The sequence below is a fragment of the Agelaius phoeniceus genome, chromosome 13 (assembly GCF_051311805.1).
Source record: "Agelaius phoeniceus isolate bAgePho1 chromosome 13, bAgePho1.hap1, whole genome shotgun sequence".
Lineage (NCBI taxonomy): Eukaryota > Metazoa > Chordata > Aves > Passeriformes > Icteridae > Agelaius > Agelaius phoeniceus.
The window spans coordinates 11,213,940-11,233,455 of record NC_135277.1 but is presented as its reverse complement, the minus strand read 5'-3'; the positions used below and the strand labels follow the sequence as shown (position 1 = coordinate 11,233,455).

General features: G+C 41.2%; 1 protein-coding gene across 6 annotated transcripts in view; it reads left to right on the top strand.

Moving 5' to 3' along the window:
- SEMA6D (semaphorin 6D) overlaps positions 1-19,516 on the top strand; it is a 342,631-nt gene that overhangs the window by 121,121 nt on the left and 201,994 nt on the right. Inside the window, exon 1 of one of the 6 annotated variants that reach the window (XM_077185499.1) lies at positions 12,391-12,486. The exons of 4 other annotated variants lie outside the window; for them this stretch is intronic. The gene's annotated coding sequence lies outside the window, so the exon portion shown is untranslated. Of the gene's footprint in view, positions 1-12,390; positions 12,487-19,516 lie in introns of those variants that run through there. One more of the 6 variants, XM_077185502.1, reaches the window with a different exon arrangement.

Sequence of the window (19,516 nt, the reverse complement as noted above, 5' to 3'; positions counted from 1 at the left end):
CAGAAAATAGAAAGGTAGCAAAATATGAAAAAGTGAAAGTCATACAGCAGTACAAGAGTGAGAGTTTTAAACTCCAGTGCAGTCTAACATATGGCTGGAGAGCTGGAGCTACTCAAAATGTAAAATCAGACACTCTAGAGACTAAATGTCTAGAAGAGATTCTGATTCTGGATAAATACACCTTTAATCAACTAGAAGAGTTGAGAAATCAAAATCACCAGGCAGTAGTCTGTCTCCATCAGTATGAAGAGCACACTTGGTAGGTGCAGTACATCAGATGCCAGGACACAAACACTCACCCAGAGCTGTCAGAGATGACTGGTGTCAGGAAGAGAGGCTGTGCAAGAAAGCCCTTGGAAAAGCCATTAGCAAGCAGGAGGCATTAGCAAGGCAGTCACAGCTCTGTAAGGGCACTTGGACACAGCAGCAAATGGCAGGAGGAGAAAAGACTGTTTTCTGCCCCATTCACTTACATTGGCAAGGAGTTACTGAGGCAAAGGGAACAATCATTAGAAGGGACCACATCCTTAGGTCAAAATAGCTGATTCCTTGATGAACTCAAGTGAGCAGAATCTTCTGCTAAAACTTTGAAGTCTCTGGCACTTGCAGCTGATCAAATCTACCTGATAACATCTGCATCATTTGTAATACTATTTTCAACAGAGAACAGAATTTGTCAGAAACGTTGAATGCTTTAATTGTACACAGGAGGCTGGCAGGGAAGGGCTGAGGGCTCAGTGTGTCCCAGTTTACTTGCTGCAAATATTTTGAAGCACATTTCTCCTCATGGCTTTGAGACACCAAATGTGATCTGTATGAAAAATGCAAACTATTACCTTCCCCTTTCACTGTTCTGAAAGTTGGAGGAATGAGAGGAGCTGTAGGGGAAGATGTGGCAAGAGGGTGGTGTAGAGGAAGATCATTGGCTTCAGCAGGATGGAAGTTAGACACTTGCTAACGGCTTGGACCCCTAGTCCCAGGTTACAGAGAGCAGAGAGGCTGTAATCACAAAAGAGAGCACTTCCTTTGAATTTGAGTGCCTTTCATCTCTGTCATCCAACATATTTTCAGTTTCTTCATTAGATGTATATAAAGCTAGTAGTGTAAGGCTCAGTTGCTCTTAAAAGCTTTGCTAAGCAATTCCGCTTTGGAAAAAATAACCTGTGAAGTAAATAAATAAATAAACCTGACAAATATGTTTTTCCATAACTCTGCAGAACTGCACATCACCTGCTGGCACTTCTGAATTCAGTGTGCTGCATATCTAATTGTTTTTGCTCTCCTGTATTTTGCTTCCCTTTCAAAAGCTTTTTCTACTTCAATTGGTAAAACATCTTGTGGGCAATTCCTCTGCTTGCAGCCTTGCCTGGCACATTGTTTTTCCTTCACAAATATTATTAGGAAATAGAGAATGACTGTCTGGGATGATATAGGTTCTTTTGTTGCTATTACATGTGGAGAGACTTGTGTTGTAAACCAGCTACCACCTGTTTTCTTCTGAAAATGAAAAAGCAGTTTCTTGGTTTTTATAAAATGCATGAAACATCTAATTAATTTTGCTTGTATACACTCATTTACATAATAAATCCTTATAGAACCACATACTGAAATCTTAACCAAAATCCTCAGTAACCCATTAAGACTTTGTGTGTGTTTAATAGTATTTTCATGATTTGGAAAGGGAGGGGGTGTACAGTGACCCACTGTGATACTAAAGTCAAGAAATCCTGCAAATCATTGACACTCAGTTTTGGAGTGACACCTCCTTTGTAGCACTGTGCACACCCTCTCAGGTCAACTCTTCTCAAATCTTACAACTTTAGTGTTGGCACCATGGAGTTGTTCTCTTGCAGATGGGTTGGGCACTATTGCTTCCAGCATTTATGCATGTATTTCTCCCAGAGGATTTGGAGTTTGACACACATTGGCCTGTAGAGACTTAAGAGGGTGTACTCCACCTCCAGCTCTGCAAAATCAGTGGGATCTGTTGTAGGAGGTTTAAAGGCTTGTTGACAAATTTTGAAATCTGGAGTTTTCACTCTTCACTCTTTCACTCTGTATCTATCTCAATGGACAAATCATGTTTAAAAATGTTGCTACCTTCTGCTCCATCAAAATATTGCAAACTCTTTCTATACTGTTTCAGCAAAGAATTTGTCATATGAAGAGCTGTAAGACATTTGTGCCTCAAACACCATTCTGCCTTGATCGAGTAGGTATCAACAATTGAGTTAACAATCAGTCACAAACACAGAAAAAAAAATGGGAGGAAGGCAGTGTGGCACTCAAGGCCGAGCACAGATAGATGGAGTTTAATCATCTCTGGAGCCTCTCTGGGGACTGTGAAGGATTTTAGAGAAGGCCATATGTGACTGTTAAATTGGCTTCAACAAATCAAAATTATCTGTAGCAAAATTTGATTTTTAAATCTATTTTTTAATCCAAAGCACTCAAATTTCAAATAAAACAGGTAGAAAGGAACTGTCATTTTTAGGACAGAAAGCTGGGTTTTTTTGTAGAAAGTAACTGCTTCCTACGTGTTTTTTTCTGAAACTGTTAATCTCCAATTAAAAAGATTGTCAATAATGAAACATAATCCAAATTAAGCCAAATTCTCTTGTTCATTTAAATTCTGAGGTAGTGCAGCATTGTGCTGACCAGGTCTGAGCCTCAAACCTCTTCAAAAAACCATTTTACAAAGAAAGATAAGTTTGGTTCATGTTAAGTGACTAGATTTCATCAGTTCTTTCTCCTTCTTGGGGATAAAAGGACCTGTGGCTTTTAGCTTTTTTAGCTCCAGTGGCTAATTCTAGTTCATCCCCTACTCACTCCCGCTCTGTGAGTTCCCCTGTCTCAATATTCCCTGCAGTGAATGAGGAGTGGCTGAGGGAGCTGGGGGGGCTCAGGGGAGACCTTTTCACTCTCTACACCACCTGAGTGGCGGGGGTTGGTCTCCTTTCCCAAGTTACAAGTGATAGGATGAGAGGAAATGACCTGAAGTTGCACCAGGAGAAGTTCAGATGGGACATTAGGGAAAAGGTTCTTCACTGAAAGGGTTGTCAAGCATTTGAACAGGCTGTCCAGGCAAGTGGTAGAGTCACCATCCCTGAAGGTATAAAAATGTCACGTACATGTGGCACTTGGGGACATGGTTCAGTTGTGGACTTGGCAGTGCTGAGTTAATGGATGAACTCAATGATCTCAGAGGTCTTTTCCAACATAAACAACTCTATGATTCTGTGATTCCACCCTAAATTATCTCCAATGAGGTAACTGGTTAATTATGTATTTCTAACCAAACAATTGTACAATTTTAGAGGAGTATTTTTCCCAAAGTGGTCATAAGTTGCAAAGATAGGCAATCACCATTTTGAAGAATAGATGTTGTCACCATTTAAAGTGGGTACTTAGAGCACATAGTAGCAGTGTCACATTCATCACAGCATCTAAGAGACAGGATGCTTAAATGCAGTGAGAAGGCTGTTAATGCAGAAATGTTTTAAAACTGCCATCAGATGTCTTGTAGTCAATACTGGTACTTTACATAAAAATTGCCTGCACTGATGATAAGGTAACTTGTCTGAGCTCGAATCATTGGAGAACAATCAAATATGATAAATGATTGCCAGCTGCTGCCATTTTCAAAGTAGAGACAAAGAGCTGAGATAATACAACTAAGACAATTCACAGGAACTTCAGAGGAGCAACCCCTTCAAGTATTGTGTCATCCCTGACACTCAGTCAATGTAAATGATACCTGATTTTTATAGGCAGTAACAGGCTTATTTCAATACACCCAAAACCATCTCTCTGTATTTAGTAGACACCATCTATATTAAAAAACAGCATTATATATCTAACTTGTCCATAATTATTATTTAGAATGCTTATTATTGAGACTGCCAAAAAATGTTATCATCAGACCATCTGTAGTGAGCAATTGCAGTTGTTGGTGACTGTATTCATGGTCAAGGGGGCAGAGCACTGTTACAAAATAATGTCTGACTGAACTTCAAGTTCAGTGCATTAGCAGAGTGGGTGCATAAACCAAAGGATAATTTTTATTTTATAATAAAAAGTTGCTATAAATATTGTATGCTTTTATATTCAGGAAATTTCCATGAGCTTACATGCAGCAGGGCAAAAATATACCTAATTTTTTTCAATAAGAAAGGAAACACCTGTTTGGGGACCAATTAAGAACTTCATAGAACTATCAGTCCTAATTACTAAATAGCTACAGGATTCTCATTTAAGCAAAATCAACCATACTTGAAAACTAAACTTAGAATGTAAATGATGCAATCATTCATAATTCATTCTGCCAAGTGCACAAAAGCAGAGCCTGCAGTAGGCTGTTTTTAAATCTTTTGTGCAGATTAATACAGCCAATACTAGATTTAAAAAAGCTGTTAAGGAGAAACACATCTTCGAAGGGCACTATTTTTTTATCCAGCATTTTATTACTAATCTTAAGCTTGAAAACATCTGCTTTAGAAGAAATACTTAGCAGAAAAGGTAAAGTTACAAACAGTCTCTGTTTGAGAAGAGTAATCTACATTTTCTGCTCAACAGAAATATTAGCTGCTCATTAAAGAATGTTGTATGGCCATTTGCAAGATTCAGACGTGCTTGTAACTGTTCAGTTAAATCTTAAATCTGGCAGTAGATAATGTCTACTGTCCATACATTAGTGGAATCAATGATCCAAGGTAATCCAAGGATAATTTCTCAGGCAAGCTAACTGAGGGCAAGACCTCAAGATCTCAGGTGCAGCTACAGCTCTCCTGGGGACAAAGAGAACACTTTAAATATCCATCCTTGATTTGCAGGTCTCAGCCCTTTTGCAGGCTAGAACAACCACACAAATTAGTTGTCCAAGCTCAGGTTACTGCTGCTGTTACCCTTATCAATGGAAACTCACTAGAGCAGGTGAATATCAGCTCATATTACATGGCATTTTTATGTGAAATCACTTTCTGCATGTAAATAAATACTACCCTATGCACACATAGATACTATCCCCACAGAAAGTTGGTTACTTACTACAACATATTCCAAAGCAATAAATTATAGTTGTTTAGACAGTAACAACAATAACAATAAAATAAAAAATATATGTTCATAGTGTTATTCACTTACCAAAGTGCAGATTTTAGCTGAAGCTGAGCAGTCCTGTCTATGGTATTTCTTTTTACCTGTACTAAAATCTTTCTACGCTACTATTAATCCTATGAGTAGCTTGGGAAAGAAATTGCACAATAAATTATATTTATGAAATTTAGTTTGTAATTGCTTGAACTAATTGTGAGATCCTCTTTGCCATCACATTCTTTATCAATTATTGTGGAGAGAAAAAACTGAGCCTACTCATTAGTCACAAATTCTTTGCTGATGTTGTAAATATATATAAATATAATGTATTCCTGTACCTATAATAATTTTATATTCCACCTCTATGATCTATCACTTCAGAAAATATTATTAAATTCCCTGTGCCTTAACCTTTGTTTGACAAAAAATATAACACTCCTTCAAAATCACTTTCCACAGCCATTCCTAGCAATCGAACACTATTCAATATAACCTCTCCCTAATTTCTGTCTTATTCTACAGGACATAGAGTTTCATGAAACCACTAAAATTCCTGTGGATTTGCACTATCTCAGCACTGGGACTCTGTTTCTCCTGTGGGACAGTGTCCAAGCAGGAGTCGATGGGATCCATGTGAGTATAGCACTCACAGGGATGGCTGGGTACACACTATCCTGAACAACCTCTGCACCATTAAAGCTGATTTAGGAGCTTCTGTTAACTCTTGTTTTCTCCTGATTGTTCAGCTTCAGTCTGTAATATCATGTATTGCTTCCCTCTTTTTTATTCACTCTGGTAAATCACATTAAATTGGGCTTTAGTTGAAGATAGATGGTAAGAAAGGAAGCTTGAAATTGCAGCAAACCATGGATTCTTGTCCCTCCTGTCATACTGAATACCTGTATATTCACTCAAGCTTTTACTTGAGTTGAGGTTTGTGGAGAGTTGAATTCCCTAGAGGGTGTGCTGAGATTTTTAATTTAATGCTCATTACTTCAAGAAACACGATGCATTTGCATTTACAGGGCAGGAAAATAAATGTTCAAATTGAACTTAATCCTATATTTTGAAAATGTGCAATTTATTTGAACTTTCTTATTGGTCACTTTGGATTTCATTAAAGAATGATGGCATGAAAAAATAGGAAGCCACAGTATTCTTTCATAATTTGAAAATATAACATTACAGGTAATCGAATATAATTGTCTGGAGATTTAAGGAAGTGTTTCTACTGACAATAATTTATCTAACAAGTAAGAAAACCCCATTGTACACTCAGAAGGGTTAAAGGTGAGGAAGTGGGAATATAAATTATGCTATGCAATCAAATTCTTGACATAATTGCATTTGTCTTTGTGTTCTGTGTGCAAAAACCACATTAAAACATGTTCTAAGAGTAGTATTTACTTTAAAGAAATCTTTCTGCACGTGCATTAGGAAACATGAAAGAAACTATGTAAAAGTTCAAGCCTTCAGCATGTTTAACCATTTATGAGTAGTTTATGAATATTTTATTAACTGTTACTTGAAAGAACAACAGAAGTGCTGCTTGCCAATTCAGAGAAAATAAGTGATCTTTAGTTTAATGATTTAACACATATAAGCTTTATGAAATGTGCTTGTTGCTATGGTACACATGCATTTCTCTGACAGAATAGATGCACATGTAACAGGATGCACATAGCATTCTTTTGCGTGAAGAATTTCATTCCTTTTGGATCATTTTGACTCTGTCTGACTTTTTTCTTCTACAGGCTTCATTTCCTCCCTTCACTCTTTTTTACTGAATAGTATTCTTTGCTCTAGGAAAAATGCATCCAGCAATTGAATCATCCCCTTTCTGAAAGTGAACAACCTTGTGATGCACTTTTTGAAAGTATCTGTTGCCTTTACCATAGTTGAACTGTGACATATTTTGAAAGATTCTGAAAAAATATTACTATTTCTGCCAGTGGAAAGTGTTTCATGTGTGCAAGAGCTGTACTGAAAATTGAGCTCAAATTCCTACTATACAGGGTATTTTTACTCTTTGTATATCAAACACTATAAAATATAACCTCTTCCTAATTTCTATCTTATTCTACAGGATATACACTTTCATGAACCATTCATAATAATAATAATTAACTGTGAAATAGTGGTTGTTATTTTGACTATGATTATTTCAAAATGTCAGGTCACTATAACAGAATGTGCTGTTTGTGTAGATTCTGAAACAAATTCTCAGTAAAGGAGGCACAACTGAAACATCAAATAATTTGTATGATTAAAATCTGATTGGAATCAAAGAGATATAATGTTGATAGGAAACTATCATAGAGAATGACATGTAATAGGATATTTAAATGTAGAGACAACTCAGAAGAGAAGAAGCTGGGGATATAATAGATGAATATGTTAGCTAGGACATGGAATTATGAAGAATGATATTTGAGACACTGAAATGGCAAGTGTAGATAGAAAGTTCAAGTGAATGTGTCTATTTCCTGATGCCAATAAGAAGAAGTAATGAGGGAAGGCATATTTAAATTATAGGCCTAAGGAATCTGCCATTCCCACTTAAAAGTATGGAGATCCTAAGAGTTTCTGCTTAGAGATGAGATTGTCTGTGGGACAATCTGTTTCCTGGTTAAAGCAGAGGTTTTGTTTGGTTTGTACTACTATAAAGACAACAATATAGGCAGTGCAAAAACAAGGTCAGCTAAGGTTTGCAGGAAAAAGATCATGTCTAAAAACCCACACAGTGTAAAATAGGTAAAGTACCACCAAAAGAAGTCCAGGTAGGAGGACAAAGACTAATTCAGTGCATCTCCACTAAAGAGAAAGAAAATAGAAATGCATATCGGTGATGAGTCAGGAGGCAAAACTAAGGACTTCATATACCACTGTAATAACCATCCAAAAAAAAAAAAAAAGTGAGAATTCCAAGGAATAAGAGGATATCTGCCATATGACTTGAATTGCTTCACAAGCTCTTGATTTAAATGCTCTGCAGGAAAAAAAGGCTGCTATATTTGCAATTGAGTTATTAGATCACAAACCAATTCAATTTCAGCTGAATCATGGGACCAGATGCAATATGAGCCTCAGAAATATTGATAATATTACAAATATTACACTAGAGAAATGTAGCTGAGAGCTGGTGATACACAGTATATGTACTGTGAGTCCTGTAAGCAAAAATAAGCTGTTAATAAGAAATCTGTGAAACAAACAACATTATCTCTCAGCATCTGTAACAGCTGACAGGCAGAAATACCTTACTGAGCAACAGTGTAGCATAAAGAGCAATTGGCCCAACAAGGGCCATCAAAAGTACTTCAAACTGAAATATCAAGGACAGCAGCACTGATAGAGATCCTCCTCTTCCAGCAGCCCTAGGAAAACAATTGAAGAAGAAACAGGCATATCTCCAAAGGGGGTGTTACATGTCAGAGCAGCACAGCATGGATCTGCCTCCAAACAGGACTGACAAAGTCTTTTGGTAAATTAGACATGGGCATTGGCTCAGGAACTCTTAATGGTGAAGAACAACATTTCTCACAAACAACCTCTGAGGGTTCTTGCCAGCTTTGCCAACATTCAGGAGTGACTATATTGTGGTAAATTTTACAAGCTCTCCTGTTATCTGACAAAGTCTTCTTCACCTTGTGGTAAGCACCTCCAAAGCCAAGTAACTATGGATGCTTCCAGGAAGCATTCTAGTTTACACCAAACTTGGTATAAACTGAACGAGGCATTAAGATCAGAGCAGATAGTAGCTTTTATTTTAGGAAATTGAAAGGGCAAGGATAAAGTAATGCAGTGCTATGACATCAAATTAGAGTGACTGTTGACTAAGAAAAGGGAGAACACAAGGCTGAGTGGAGAAAAGCTGATAATAAGCTTCCTTACTTTGGACAATTTCTTTGTGCATCCAAACCTTAAGAAAGCTACCAGGAGAAGTTATCACCACTAGAGTCAAAACCACCTTAACCCTCTGGGCTTAGTTCCCTTTCTGGTTAGTGATTCACACCCACATTCCCATATCTGGGACCAGTGTTCTCACCAGGCTGCAAAGCAGGGTTCCTCCTGCCTCGCTGGCTGGAGCACTGTTGAGGTCCATGTGGAAATAAATATTGGCTGAGAAGTATAAGCAGGACTTTATTCTCCTGGCTCTTACCTGAGAGGAGATATGATCTAATTCCTCCTTTAGTTAATGTTATTTGTACATATTGAAAAATTATTGGCAGAAAAATAATCTTCTTTTCTCTTTCCTGGCACCCCCAAATAACAACTTAATAGATGACAATGAGAGTTGAAATTCACTCAGGCAGAGAACAGAACGAGATCTGAATCTCCTTCATACTTCAAAATTTACCTAGCCTTTAAGGTACTAGAAAAGGGAAGATTGATGAAAATTACCCATTTGTGAATCTTTTCCTGAAAAGACACCAAAAAACTATTCAGCAAAGATACTCCAAATCTGTTAAGTATTTGAGGGGACTAAGTGAAACTGCATCTTTGTTGAATTTAGTGCATGGGAAAAAAAATCACCCACCATTTACCTACAATTTTGTTTAAAGGGAACTAAGCATAAATTCCAGGCAATTTAATATCTGATTTTATAAGACAGACAAATGCTCGCAACTTGAAGCAGACATTGCCAAGAAGAAGCAAGAGACGGAGAGCATTCTCTTTCCCAGTAACGAATGTTGAACTGAGATCATGCGTGGGACAGCAAGGGAAGTGCAAAGAGTGCAGTGATTGACAGTGAATAGAGATTTCTGCCCCATGTGGTCACAGTGTAATTGTACAAAGGAGACTGCACGATACAAATACACAGGCTGACCTGGCTCCAGGACATCCACACAAGTATTGTAACCAGAAAACGGGAAGGTGCTACTGTCTGCCAAAGTGCCCTGTTCAGGCAGTGTTGCACTGCAGTGAAATGGGATGATTTCCTGCCAAACGGGCATTTCAGTGTAAGAAATCTGACCGCGGTACCCTCAATGCCTTCTGCAGAGTCAGTGGGAAAGGCAGCCAAGAGCTGGGTGGTGATGGCAGGATAGACAGAAAAGGATCCCTGTGGCAGTGCTGGATCGTCACAGCACACAGAGGTCTGTAAGAGCCTGAGCCGGCGCTGCTGTGCTCCGAACAGGATTGTCTGTCTGTCTGTCTGTTCTTCAGCGCCTGACGGCCCCGCCAGCCCACCCGGCCATTCCAGCACTGCCCTCTTCCACAGGGCAGGGCACGCAGTGAGGGGGAAACGTCATGGATCGAGATAAAACCACGATGATCACTGACCAGTTACTGCTATAGGCAAAACTTGATTTGGGATAAATTTATTTAATTCGACGCCAATTTAAAATAGAGCGGAACGAAGTTAAAAACACTCCGTCCCCCGCCGCCACCACCTTTTCCCTCGGCGAAGCCTTCACTGCCTCGCCCTGATCCTCCTGCCTCCTGTGCCCCGAGCTTCCGTGAGGGGCTCAGCCCTGCCCTGGAGGGCCGCTGGGCTCCAGCCGGGGCTGGCCGAGTGCAGCCGGGACAGCCCCGCTCGCCTCACGGCCGCCCCGCACCTGGAGAGGGACACCCGGGACGGAGCAGGGTGCGCAGGACAGCCGGACAAGGTGAGCACAGCCGGGGCAGGGCCGAGAGGTGCCAGGGTTCGTGAGGGAGCCGGGCTCCTTCCCACTCGGCAGCCACCGGAGCACTGCCACCAGCTCAGTCCTCCTGGCTGGGTCTGGTTCATGAAATTAGGTGCAGTTGCAAAATAATGGCCGACAGTGAGTCCACTCCCAAAAGCAAAGACAGAACAGGCACCCTGAGTGCTTCAGCTCCCTCGGAAAAGTAGGAAGAAATGGGGTTTGGAAACGTGAAAAACGCCACCAAGAATCAAAGCAGTAAAAAAGCTGAGGGCAAATCCCCCGCACAAGTAACCCGCCAGTGTCAGACCGACCCAGCACACGGGTTTTCAGGCTGAGAAGGGCAGCGGGACGGGCTGTCCCTCAGGTGGGCTCTGGGCAGGCAGGGCTCAAGAGAAGAACAAGTGACAAAGGCTGTGGCACTGGACCTGCACCTGCCACTGATAGAAAAGGAAGGAATGAGGGTTTCAGAGAAGATATCTAAGTCAGATATCTAAGTCAGCTCCCTTGCTTATGGCTGTAAGCCAAGCTGCTGTTGCAGAATCTGAAAAACAAAATTTGCACTACAGGACTGTGAGCAATAAAAACCCCAAAAACCAAAAGCACACCAGTATATAATAGTGTCCTCATCCTCACACAAGTATCATTTTCCCCTGTAGCAAACCTACTACTTATTTGTAGAGGAACCTGTACCTGGAGAAGGGTATGATGTTTTCCTTAATAGATTATGCATGAAGATAAACTGCAAAATAGTTTCTCATCTATATGCTTTAGTTTCCACTATTTCCAAAGAGAATATGTGTTTTCTGAACTCTGGACTAACCAAATGATTTTTATTTTTCAGTAAAAAATGAGAGTGAAGCATTCAGATTAGACATTCACTTGCAACTCCACGAATGTTGGTCTTTAATAAACAATAGCAAAAAACCCAAGCCAAACCAAAACAAAAACTAAAACTCAGAGGCTGCAAAGAAATGAGCTTATTTTTTATTTTTTAAATTCAAAGCTAGCTATCTCTGGTGTTGGCTGATGGAGTGTTCTGAGAAGTTAGCGATGCAAAATCTGCAACGACACAAACCCAAACTGAAAAGAAAGGTTTCCGTTTCATATTAAAGTCAAAAACTGGGGCTTTTGTTGGAGGACTTGGAGCCCGTCGGGAGTGACCCTGAGCTGTCTGCTCTAACTGTGCTGCAGGTGTTAACGAGGAGCGGAGGCGCTCTCCGAGCGGCGGTGCTTCGGTCGGACGGGACCCGGCAGTCCCCGGGAGCCGGGTGAGCCCAGGGAGTCAGCCCGTGTGCCAGGGGAAAGTTCTCCGGGGTAGAGCAGGAAAAGTGGAAGAGTTACTGTGTAGAGGACGGTCTCTGCCTGCCACCTTTCCCCGCAGCTGAGTCAAGTGCCTTCTGCATTGATCGCTGAGGAGCGCTCGCAGCGCGGCTGGGGCCGGCCGGGAGGTGGCTGGGGCAGCCGCAGGGTGGCTCAGACGCGCACCCTCCAGGGATACGGGAGAGCATCCCGGGGCAGCGGGGCCGCCTCACGGCTGCGGGGACAGCGCGGGGAGGCGCGGCAGGGCCGCGGGCAGGTGCGCGGGGCGGGCGGGGCCGCGGACAATGGGCGGGGGCGGGCGCAGGTGCGGGGCGGGGCGGCGGGGCGGGCCGGGGCGCGGAGCGGGGCGGGGCGGGCCGGGCTCCAGCCGCGCCGCCGAGTCCGCCGCGCCGCCAGCCGCGCCCGGAGCCGCGCAGTGCCCGCCGGCCGCCGCCGCACCCGCGTAAGTCCGTCCCTCCCTCCCTCCCTCCGTGCCCCAGCGCCGCGGCTCCGGCCGTGCCCGCCCGCGGTGCCGCTGCCCGGCGCGGAGCGGCGGTGCCGGGGGATGCCGGGCGCTGCGCGGGGCTGCGCCGGGCGGGTCTCGCCGCCCGCCCATTGTCTGCGGCGCCCCGAGCCTGGGGGCGAGGTGGGGCCGAGCTGGGCCGGGGCTGAGGGGGGGCGGCTCGGAGCCTCTGCCGGGGTGATTCCCGGGTGCTTTCGCGAACCCTGAGCCGAGGCACTGCCGCCGGGGTACGTGGGTCTGTCCGCCCGGCACTTGGGGCGATTGCGGGCTCGGCACTGCCGGGACTGCCGTTCCCGTTAATTCTTCTCAGGTGTTTCTTCTTTCCAGTTTTGCTCCCAGCTGGAGCCTCAGACCTTTTTACTCGTTGAGTGAGGAAAGGTTTATTTGTTTTAAATGATGTTACCTCTTCTCGGCTGTCTTGGAGCAGAAGCGGCCGTGCTGGAACAGGTCTCTCCGCAGCATTCATGAATCCCCTTTGCCATCATAAGACATGTGCATCTCGAGTAATCAGTGAGATGTATGAGGAGAATGAATTTTCTCTGACAGGGACGCCGAGCAGCGGCACCTGCGAGCATCCTCTCCTCTTACAAGTCTGTGTCCTGATCACTTTGTTTGCTGCACCCACAAAGGTGTATTTCTTTAGCTGTGCAAGGTAGATTCAAAATATCTCATGTAAGAAGTGGTACAACTCGTGACACCCAACTGCTTGTGTGCATCAGGTGGTGCTGGGTGCTAATCTCAGTGGACCGACCAAATGTATGTGCCTGCCTTGAACGCTTTTTGTTTGATGATCCTTGGTGGACTTGCTAAGTGCATTAGTCTGCTGAGGCTTAGAGTTTTCTTGCCCTCGGGAGCAACATATCCTGTGAACGCCTCTGTCTAATGTAGAGTTTGATTTCAAAGGGAAGCCCATGATGTGGAACCGGCATTGTGATTATGGAAACTTACGATAGATTTTCCTTAAAGAAACAGGAGACCTTATAGTGGTTTTAAAAATGAAATACAAGGTTTTTACAGGAATAAAATGCTTGCATTATCCCTCAATACAGCCATTTAGTCCCTCCCTACAACAGTAGCAATTTGTTTTAATTTTTTTTTTTTATTTCTCTTTCTGTAATGATTTTCTCTTTATTCAATTCCTTTTCTTTCCTGGCGCTGTGGATGTTGGTCTCTGATCCAATTCTTTACAGCATTTGTAACTACAGTTCAGTTTATGCCCTCATCTCAAGGAAAAGAAAAAACCCAATCTTATAGGCAGCATCCCTATTAATTTCACAACTTTGAATCTGTAAGATTTTCTTTTCCTTTTATTGTTTGCTTGTGTTCTCTTTCAAATGTTAATATAACTTGGCCCATTTCAGGCAGGTCTTGATTGAGAAGGTGATATAAAAACACACTGGCTCCCTTTAATGATCATTTTGATTACTGCCATTGTGTGTTCTCCAGTTACAGTGTGAGTTGTAAGTCTCTAGATCTCTTCTCCCCTTGTATTTTTCCTTTTCACCAAAATATTTAGCCACTGGCAAACCCATTTTTCACATAAGTCAAATTTAGTTAATATGATGCTAAAATACACAGAATTGGCGTGGTATTTTTCTTTACCTAAGAAAAACAAGAAAGAAATTAGGATGTGTATAAGGAAAGGTTTAATAGGCAGTGGAGAACCACAGATTTCTTATGGAAAAGAGCCTTTACCAATCCTTATTGAGTTTGCTCGTCTGCATGAAGAAAAGAACTGTTGTTTTGTTATCTAGCAGCTGTAGGAAGATTGACAGCTACAAATTGCAAATCTATGAAGGATCTGCCCATGACACAATTTTTAGTTCATTTAGATCGTTATCCTACACATCTTGTCATTTGCAAAATTATATAAACAAGACCAGTAAGTTTGTGGAGAAGATGTAAATGCAGTGAATATACTGTAAAGATTTTGAAGCTCTTTGGGATAATTAGCAGAAGCTTGCCTGAAATATGACATTGCTACAGTAAATTTAATTCAAATAGGAGCACACCATTGAAAACATTCTATTGTAGAGAAGAATTACATATTTTAAAACATGCTAGCTCTGTCAGAAGAACATTAAGTGTAGTAGTCTTTTTGTTAAGATAAAGAGAGCATCACTGATGTTGTGGTGTGCTTTGCATTTCTAAATAGAATCTAATGAATTACAAACATTCATTATGCTACAAGCAATTGCTGAAACTTCTCAGCACCCCAAAATAGAGATTTATTTATATGCTCATATTTGCATGTTTTCTGATTATGGTGTCATTGTAAAAATAGAAATAAATAAAAAAAACCCAACTGTTGTTCTGAAATGAGTTCTCTCCTAGCTGCAGATCTTTGGTTGGTCTTCCTCTGTCTTGGAAATTTATGTTTAAATACCTCACTGTATTCAGGGTATGGAACTTTCTGTTGGGAAGTGTGGGAAAGCTACAGGAGGGTCTGAGAACATTCTTTGTTGGATCCTGGAAGAGTTAAGGACATATAATCTGCAGCAGAAGGTCAGGTTTGCCAAATGTCTGAGAAAGAAGATAGCTGAAATTTTCAAAGGTCAAAAAGAGCAATGTGCTAATTTTAAAGGACATCTTGCATAAATATTACTTTTCTTAACATGTTGAAATGTGAAAAAAAAATTCTTGGTCTATGTTTTTATCTAAATGTTTAACAACTTAGTCTTTCTTAAGCATGGTATTTGTAACACAGTTACTGTTTTTCTAATGCTGCTTCTTTCTGTGTGGACTCGAGAATGAGCCTCTGGAAAGGGTCTGTATTTATAGGCCCAAAGCAATTTACAGCTTTTGAATGCTTCAGTTCATGGCTATACTTGGCACTGTACATGTGGACTGTCACTTTCCAAAAATGGATTCCTTTAAAATATGTGGGTCTTTGGAGTTCAGTTTATCCCACATCCTCCTGGGTGCCATGAGAGCCCAGCAGAGGTGGTGGTCACAGCCAGGGACAGAGGGAGTGGAGCCCCTCTCGTGTCCCCTTGTGCTCCAGCACTGGGGCTGATGAGCTGAGGGTTGAGACAAAACTGGGTGGTTCCTTTGCGGATGTGAATGGAGTGGGAGGATCACATCCTCTGCTGTTCACCATGAGAGGTACTGAAAATTTATTATTGAATTCTGCTGCTCTTTACAACTGGTTTTAATTTATTTTTAAATACTCTCTCTTAAACCTTTATCTTGGGAATTAATTCCTGCCTTGGCACTGTATTTTTAAATTAACTGAAACCCAGGTGGATTCAAAATGCAGGAGACCCTTTTATAGATGACAGTGTTAATGACAGATGATGAAACACAGGCTGGAGAATACATACCAATTTATCTGTTGGTTTTCTGTGCCATACTACAGCTACATTGATTATTCCTGATACTCCAGGTGATTCTCCTTGAATGGATTGTGGTGAAACAGAAAATTGCAAAAGTGCACATCTGCAGGAACTCTAGGTCATAAAGCCAGTCCTGAGTTTGATCTGAAGCAATCAAGTATTGTTGGTCCCTCAAGGAAGTGCTTAATGCTCGTATCTTTTCCAGACAAGGAATCAGTCAGTAAGCATGCCAGGTACAGGAAGTTTTAAGGGAGAAAAGTCTGTGTCTCAAATTATGGTGATATTGTGGGCACATTAATTGTGAATTAATGTAAATGGTATCCAGAAAATCAGACAAATCTTCAACATAATTATTAATCAAAGTAAGAGAAGGGAGAAGAAAGATGAAATATTTCTGAAGGCTGATACTGGGCACTGTCTCACAACTAGAAATGAATGTTATTCAGTGAGAGAATGAGGGAGGGATTTTGGGGGAGGTTTTTTTGATAGTATAAAACAACTATTTCTTCCCTTGTAAGCTGAAGATCACTTGACTTTCCCATACAATTCAGATGTTTGAGACCAGCCTCCTTTGGCACGCAAGAGTCATTGTGTTTCTCAGTGTGCTCTGCTCCTGTGGCAGGCCTGCAAACGCAGTAAGTGCTTACGCTGCTGTTAGCCAAAGGTCTGCTTCTTTAGCTTAAGTAGGGAAGATCTCCACTTGGAAGAGAAGCTTTTGAGTCCTTTCTTCCAGAGCAGGAGGAGTTCCTGTCAGTTTTGCAGTAGTACTTTTAAGCAGCTTCAATTACATATTCTTAACTTTGTTTCGCTAGCGGGAGCTCCCCTTTCAGTAACTCTGACCTTTTTCAGTGAGGTTAGCTTAGCTTCTGCTGAATCCACCCTGCCTGTTCTGCTAGGTTGTAATTCCCTTTACAAAGTCCACTTTTACCTTTGTTTTGTGACTTCTGGTTTTGATCATATTCCTTCAGTTCTCAGAAATATTTCGTATTCCTTAATCCTTACGTTTCCTGCTGATACACCACTTCTATCTCTTTTAGTCTACCCAAAGAACCCAATTCCTTGTACTCCAACTGTTTGGTTTGCTCACTAGCTCTAAGATCTCTTTACACCTACAACTTTTTCTCCCACTTCAAAGCTAGTCATGACAATGTGACATATTTTCTGTATCCAGCTGTAGCATGTATCTGTAACTGGTATTATGTTTCTGAACTTGAATTTTCATGCCACTAACACCACACATGAAGTTTTCTCTGTCAAGAGGGTTCACCCTGACAAGTATTGTTACTGTGAAAGCAGATGATACATCCATGTTCTTGAAATCAGCAGAATTGCATCCCGAGGGCGAGAGCAGAACCATTGCACAGAATGGCTGAGACATGTGATCCTAATTTTCTTTGTTAGAAGGTAACCGACAAACTGCTGATGAATTCTGTTTGCTTCTAAACCAAAAAGAGCCATCTCCTGGAGTCAACAGCATTGCTCCTTTTCCTTGCTACTCTTCCAAGGCTTAAAACTTTGTAACTATTCCTTTCTACAGAGCTTAGTTTTGGTCCACAATGTGTTACAAGTCTCTTTGGGAGAGGTCAAAGCCTCCCCAAAGCCAAGATTTTGGCTTTTTTGGTAGTTGCTCTAAAAAGAGTAGTCCTGCATTTCTTCCTGACTAGTAGTGTCTTGCTTGTTCATAATTGGAAATACTATTGCAATTCCAATGCTGACCAAAGTTTTAAAATCTGCTTTAAAAAAGCTTTATCCTCAGTTGTTTGTTGGTGTGTGCTAAGGAAAAGAGTGAGTTCTTCACATATAATGAAAATGCACAGTAGAGAATCAGACATAGCCAACCTGAAAATGTCAGATCAATGTTCAGCAAATGAAATGTTCAGCATCTTTGAATTAGGGTTGAGGTGAGGGAGGCCCACTTTGTCATTTCAAGTAAGTATTACTGTTTTCCCTTTCCCATAGTCAAAGAGCAGGTGAATGAACCTGTCTGAGGCTGTAAAATTAAAAAGAAAAATTGCCTTCAGGAGGATTAGAAATCAATCATTTATTTCATAAAGCAAAAGATCAAGATGAGACTTTTCAGCTATAAATGAGAAATTACATAAACATTATTAGCATGAAAGTGTCTGTTTATAGTGCAAATTCTAATGCAGTAATAAGTGTCTTTTTGTTTCATAAAATAACATTAAAAGTGAAAAATCGCAGCATGTAAATGGTAGTCAAAAAGTCAAGTATCCAAATCAAAATTTTTTCTAAATTGAAACTTAATGTTTTCTAGACAGTCTCCTTAGATTTCTCACCCCTGTCCTGGCAGTGAGTCAAATCTTTTTCCTATTTGAAAATAGACAAAACTCTACTCTTTTTCCAAATTGCTTGAGAAGAGAGGCTTTTCCTGCTCATTGCCTGGATAGCTCCACCGAATTTTAAAAAACCCAAACAACTAAATAAATCTGGGGAGGGTTTTTCCATGTCCCTGAATATGTAAGATAAAATGTGTTGAACACATGCTGAATTTCCAGAGAAAACAGCTGTTTAACTCTAAACTCAATGGAGAATTTCCCACACTTAAAAAGTAGCAAGTTTTTCTTCTTCCATGTGAATCATTCGCCTCTGTCATGAGGACACATTAAAAATTGTTTTGTTTTGATGAAATATCAAGTGTTTTCACCAATAAAGGAAAGCCTTCAGATTTTCCCAGGGAAACATTACTTGTCCCTGTTAAAGCATTCCCATTTTGTCTTAACAAATCACATACAGCAAAGTAATGCCCTGGCTTTATCATACATCACTGATGAATAATTTATTTAAAAAGGAAAAAAAGGGAAGGAAAAAGCCTTTATGTAAAATGTCCATGTAATGACATTTGTCACAGGAAATGTTGGGCAACTTTGGGCAGGCACACAGCTCCTGTCCTGTCTTGGGCACACCATGGGTAGTCTGGAATATTCTGTGTGCAGATCCCCAGGCCTGCAGGGATGTGTCTGTGCTTGAAAGCCAGTTCAGTAAGAAAAGCAGTGTGAATTAACACAACTGGAGCCCTCCACTGCTGCGAGGACTCCTGCATAGTTTGAGATTTCCCACGTTATACTTCTGTACACAGTGTCCCTGTGAGTGACTTTGTCTTGGGGATGGAGCTGTACACTGAAAAGCCATTACACTGTGGGCATAGAGCTGGCATGGCTAAAAGTGCATGGGTGAGGGGGAGAAATTACCTGATGATGATGATGTCAGCAGAGATTTCCATAGCAGCCCAGCCTAGGGCCACTGCATTACTCACAATGGTGATGGATGGGTGCAGAGTGGAAAGGATTGGTACATGTGTAGGTATTTACTGGCTTGAAAAGAACCTGGAGTACAGATCAAATGCAGTTGAACCTGAGAGCACTGCAGTCTGAGAAGTGACACTGCTCTGCAACCACACCACCTGGTAAAAATGTTCACACACATGGTTCATACTCATAATCTGCGAGTACGGAATTTCTGAAGATGGAAATTATTTGCAAAAGGGAATTTACCTTTTAGGTGTTCAGTTGTTTAAAAGAGTTTTTGTAGTTAAAAGTTTAACTTTGGATGTGATGAGAGGAAATACATCATTTTCATGGGGCTTTTTGCTTTATTGAAACTGTAAATGTAGAACT